Source organism: Phalacrocorax aristotelis, chromosome 2, assembly GCF_949628215.1.
Source record: "Phalacrocorax aristotelis chromosome 2, bGulAri2.1, whole genome shotgun sequence".
Taxonomy (NCBI): domain Eukaryota; kingdom Metazoa; phylum Chordata; class Aves; order Suliformes; family Phalacrocoracidae; genus Phalacrocorax; species Phalacrocorax aristotelis.
In genome coordinates this window covers 48,877,941-48,884,134 of record NC_134277.1, presented here as the reverse complement: position 1 = coordinate 48,884,134, position 6,194 = coordinate 48,877,941, and positions in this window count along the sequence as shown.

Genomic DNA, 6,194 nt, shown 5'->3' with positions numbered 1-6,194 from the left:
CTGCAGCCCAGATGATAAAAGAGATCTTGCCTGACACACAGAGGAAAGGTGGGATTTTTTTTCCCTTTCCTGATTAAAGTGGCTTTCCGGTACCACAAAGCATTCTGCGATTCACTAACCACATCTGTCCCAGGAGGCCCCGAGTCAGACACAACCTTTGTGTCTCGTGGCACTTCTCTCACTCACGTAAGCCTTGGCTGGATAAGTTCAGGTCTGTTTTTAGCCCCATTAAGTTGCAAGCCAGCATCATCTTCCGTATAAAATTAGCTCTAGTTTTATGTGTAGTCAGAGGGTTTGAGCAGGTTGTCCTGGGTTTATAAGTTGTTGGGGTCTATGAATGGGAGTATTTTTGCCTGGGTGTAGCAACGTGGCAGAGAGGTGTCCTGGTGGCTCTTGTTCTGCCAGCCTTCACGTTGGCAGTGAGAAACTGGAAACTTGGTCAAAGTCAAGCGGATGCTTCTATTTGTTGTGAGGTGAACACGGCCCAAACCCGTGAGAGATTCTGATCACAGGAATCTCATCAAAAATACCCCATGATACTGAACAACCAGGACATTTCCTTGGATGCTCACCTGCCTGTGCCATACCATTTTAAGCTGCCAAATTGCTCATTCAGCAAAGGAACATGTTAATTGGAAAGGCTTAAGTATAATCAGCAAAATATCCATATTCTTTCTGTTTGGACTTGTGACACTCAGCCATAAGAAGTTCTTTTATTTGAAGAACCTGATCTTCTTCAGTATAACTCTAAGGAGAAATATACATTTACATGAACTGCATGCCTTTGTGCTTGCTCTCTTAGATACAAGCATGCTGTCTGGGCTGGTTGCAAGGAAAAAGCCCTCAGTCATATCTAAGGCTCTGAACTTCCTTATCTACCAGTAGTTTTTTACATGTGCCAAAACCAAGCATAAAAGGTCCAAGGTTCTCCCAGTACACACACCTCCCGCTGCCAGAAGAGATGCACGAGCTGCTGACTAAGGGGACTTGCTCTCCAATAACCGTGCTTGGTGCCAACAATATGTGAATCGAAATACATATATTCATAACAGCTGTAGGTGATCCAGTGCACTGATCAGGAATAATAAACGGGACACGTAACTGGGGCAGAAAAGAGAGTGGTTTAATAAAGGAGCACAACATGTTGCTGGCATTGGCAGCCTGGGTCTGTTTCTGATGAAGATTAAGAGAATTGGTATAACAGGAAATTGTTTTCTGCTAAAAGGGAAATCAATTGTCTTTAAATACACAGCAGTGTAATTAGCAGATCTTACTAATTTCTGCAAAACAGAAATGTGAGCATGTGTTGTCAGGCTGGCTAAGCCAGGAAAGTATTGTGAAAAAAATTGTAGAAGCTTTTAGAAATGAATATTTTTCTTAAGTACGTCTCCATCCCTGGAGATCCATGTGGCTGGATGAAATAGCAAGGGTGCAATAAAAATATATACTTCCCAATTTTCCCATGTGAAAGAGCATTTTAAAACATCTGTTAGTCAGAGAGCTTCTCCTAGGACATGCAGGGAAGAATGGGGTGGGTGCATTGACTGCATCTGGCAAGTCCACTCAAAGGCCATGAAGCCACGTGAGGCCAATGACTGACAGCAGGATGTCGTCTGACCTGCAGAGTGCTTCTAGCCGAGGATTACTAAAGGCCATGTATGTTGGTTAAACAGGTCATGGCGCTGTTTGTGTTAATGTGCTGATAAAAAGGCAGGGAAATGGAGCTGGAAAATTCTCCAGGCAAGTTCTTGTCCTTATAAAAGGCTCTTTTTAGTAGAAAACGGAGAAAACAAACTATTCCATAGTCTTTCAAGCAGGGGTAGGAAAACCACCAAAGCCACCTGCATTATTTTGGCGCCACTAAAAGCAAGTGTTTGGCCTGTTGGACAGACGGCAAAGGGAGACCAGGGTCTCTGTCACCGCTGATGGCACCTGGAGAAACTGAAGAGAGGAAGGTGAAGGGCGTTCTCTGCCCCAGAGCGGCAGCCAAACGTTTGGCACCTGGCTCTGGCCTTCCTCGGGAAAACCAAACCGCTGCAGCTGAGGGATTTTGCAGCCTTTTTTGCTGCTGCTGCCTGGGCTCTTGTTTGGGATCTCGGGTTATTCCCTGTGGCTGCTCTCCCCTCCCCACAATGTGCCCTGCCAGGTGACCCTTCCCTCACTGAGTTTAGCCACCTGCAAGCAGGGGCTAAGGCACCCCGCTGAACTGATGCTGCAGGGTGTAGGCATTTAAGGAACACAACCTTGAAAGCCTTTCTGTGAAGCATCCATGCCACCCCAGAAAGGCAGTTTGGAAAACTGTCCCAGTGCTGCCCTGGCCCTTCTGTGCCATCAGTGTTAATTAAATGATTCTTAGCGTGACTCATTGCGGAGATCATGCCCCATAACAGGCAGTCGTACTGCAACAGAAGCAAAACATCCAAGTCCGGACCTGTTTCTGCCCTGACCGTGGGGAGAGGGGACACATGCACCAAGGCTGCAGGGTGGGCAGGCGGGCTGTAGGGACGGCACTGGCCTGCCTGCAGTCCCCAGCCTGCCCCTGCAACTTGGGGGTTAAATGCGCAGGCAGCGCAGGCAGCAGGCAGGGCAGGCCTCCCGGAGGAATGCAGAGGCGCCTGGGGCAGCGGTGGGGAGGAACACCATCTCCCAACTCTGCCTTGCCGCCTTCCTGCAAACATTTTTTGGAGGGCAGAGGCTGATGTTTAGCATCTCCACCTCCACAGCACCCCTTTCATAGCCTGGCCCCCCGTTTGAGCCCCGCTTTCCCACCTGCAGCCGCCCCTGGGCTCACCTCCTGCTGCCAGCTCCCTCCATCCTTCCCTCCACCACCCCGTTATTTACCCTACAGTCCTGCGCATCGTCCTCCCAGTATAAAGCACCCAACTGGTGCAGCTAAATTGCGCCTTTATTGAAAACCTCCTTAGAAAGCCGGAGGGAGTGTTCATTGTTTCCCAGTGCGATTCAGTCGGTGCAGAGTTCGGGGATGCTGCGGCACTACCTTGTGAGAGCTGAGATGCACTTACTCCTGCAAGAATCAAGCCAGGCTCCATCCTGGAAATACTTCTGCCTTATAAATTGTTCACTCTGTTTTTATTCTAGCACTGAAGCCTTTATTGCTTTCCTGCTAGAAGACACCAAAGCATGTATCTCAGGCATTTCAGGGTGGCACACGTAGTCCAAGCTCTTGAGGGAAATGACCTGCCTGGGACAGATACAGCCCTGGGGAGGTGCGGCTACCAGGGATTAGACCTGAAAATGTCCACAAAGAAACTGGTGTGCTGGCAGCCGCTGGTTCCTCATGCTGGTTTGCTTTCAAATAGTGAGTATATGATAGTTGCTTTTGGAGATAGATCTAGCTATAAGTTGTCACCCAGACACCTCCTGATCATCTTTTTACATAATCTCTTCAGCCCTGCGCTGTTGTCATGCCTCAAAATCTGAAGGCATTTTCTCCCAGACAGAAAAATGATCGGGGGGGGGGGGGGAGGGGGGCTTTCTCTGCATTTTCTCCAGCTCTCTGCAATGTGAGCCCAGACTGGAGCCAAACTTGGCAGCAAGAAATACAGACAGACAATCCCCTCCCTGCTCTCATTCACGACTTCCCTGTTTACCCAGGCAGGCAGCACTCTGCCCCAGCCTGCTGGCAGCCGTGGCACCTCGCCGGGCCTGGAGGGCTGTGCCGCCCAGCACGAGGCTGCAGTGATGTGCCCAGCGCTCCCATCACGATGGGCCCAAAATCGGGCAGCACCACTTGAGGCTGCTTCTCCCCAGATTGCTGCCTGCCTCCGCCCCACGGGCAGCTGCGATCGCCACGTGGAGCAGGGCTGGGTTACAAGCTGTCAGCATTATTTTGCATGAGTAAATGCAGTATGTAAGCCTTGCCCACAGGAACAAACCCAGATTAAATGAGCAATGTGGTTTTTTTCTTCAAGGCATAGGCTTCAGAATAAGTTAATTTAGATAGGCATGTAGATTTTGGTCCTGTGCTACAACAGCAATCGTGGACCCCTTCACTCCTTAATAGGCATGGGCTGTAAAACTCACAGGAACTATAAAAGCGGGGGACCATATCTAATCGCAGCAGAAGGGTCTGCAAGTCAGTGTAGTATTAAATCTCCTGTCTACTAGAAAGTTCAAGTTAATCATCTGCTCGCTTGGGAATACCCCTAACCCAAGTCTCACAGAAAGAATAAACCCGAGCACAAAACTTCAAAGGTATTTTGCTCCTAATGTTCGCTGAAAGCGTTGCGAATTAAATACCGAAATGCCTTTGAATCGCTTGGCTGCGATTCCCCTTGGAAGGCGCTTGCCATCAAAGTGTCTGCTCATGCGTGCAGAGCCTGGAAGGAGGCCAAGCCCAGCGCGACGGTTCCCTATCCAAAGGGTTTCGGCAGCCTTTTCCATGTTGTCTGCACGAGCATTGTTCTGCAGACAGCTGATTTGATCCTTTGGCATAGGAAGGAAATGTACTTTACAAAGCTGGTGAAGGTCAGCAGCATCCAGAGAGGCCATTCGGCAAGAAGGCTGCTTCTCTCCCTCTGAGGTGGTGAGCTACAGCAGGTCTGACTGTAAAACGACTTACAGATGTTAGATTACAGATAAAAGGTAATGGCAGAAAATGTATGCGTGGCCCTTAAAAGAGAAAGGCAGAAAAAAAACATGATCTGAGGGAAGCTACAGGTTCTTCCTTGGTCTGTTTGCTGAAAGCTGAACATAGAGATGCCTATTCCCAAATACTTCTGTTCCACCAAAGGGTTTGTTTCCTAGAGGTCTGAAGAGCCTCATCTCTGTCTGTTTGCAGAAAAAAATGCCCAACAGACACCGCCTGAGTCTCTGATATGCTGGATAGAAACATGCCTTCCCTTGATTAACTTTACATCCTTTGGTGAGGAGGAGGGAAGAAGGTGCGAGAGCAATGTGTAATTTCCTTTTTGATTGCTCTTTGTCCGCTAACGTCGCAGATTCCTCCTGCGAGTGAAGCAGCGATGGGACTCACACTCCCATCCTTATCTACCTGCTGCTCTGTTTCCTTTCTGTCATTCTCTCGGGCCATACAAATACAGATTCAAGCAATCTGTTGCTCATCGACTCTGGGCGTTGTCAAAACTGCCTTGCACCAGCCCTTTCCGAGGATGCTCTTTAGTCATTGAAACTCAAGTTTTGGCTTTCGCTGCCCCGTCTCAGCTTAACCTCAGCCTCAACAGTTTCAGTCAAGTCCCTCAAAACAGGTAGCTATTTTTGCTCTCGGTCACTGGTGGCCTGAGCCTACACTTGCCTGGCATGAAGCATCCGCAGGGGGCCACCACATCCTCTCCTGCCCACGAAATGGGAGGCAAACCCTTTCCAGTCTGGCCAAAAGGGCCCTGGCACAGGCAGGGGCTTGCTGTGCTTTGCATGACAGATGTCCAAATGCAAGTTAAACCCTCCTGAACTGCCAGGGCTTGTGCAAAGCAAGGTCTAGCCCCCAGGCACTCAGCTTCTCCCAAAGTGAAATAGGGCTTCTGGGGCTCAGCCTGTGGAAGCTGCGACACCCCTCCTTCCCTCACCCCCACAGCAAAGGAAGGCTTGGAAATGTCTGATAGATGGGATTGCTTGATAGATTGGGCTCTTTTCCCAATACTGTGCGATCCCTTAAACATGCATCAGGCCATGGTTAGTGGCAGCGTGTGCTGGGGTCCCCCTTCCCTGACTCCCAGGGACTGGAGGAGCTCGGCCACTGCACTTCGCTCTGCGCTGGGATCCCCACCCGCCTGCATTCCCCAGAAACCATAAAACCCATTATCTAACCCTGTGCTATGTCTGGGCTAGCTTTTCTGAGTCCAAAGTTTATCAAGCATATCAGCTCAAGCTTCGGCCTAAGGCTGTCACTGCCAGGACGAGCCTCTCGGTCCTGCTCGCAGCCTGCCAGGTTGCTTTGAGAGAAGACACACACCTTTTCCAGGGGCTCACAGTGATGTGATTTTTAAGCACATTGGGCCGAAACTCCCTGGAAGAATTGGGCTATTTTAGACCTGGGTCCAGTTGCTCAGCAGTGCTTCTGTACAGGAACCAGTCAAAAAGGGGTGGGGATTTTTTTTTTGTTTGTTTCTGGCTGGTTTTGGTCACAGCCTAATTCATAATTATTAAAGGCTGTGAATTTCCATGTTCCTTAACTTCTGGTCCTATCTCCTGGAGCCTGGGGGAGAATAAAACAG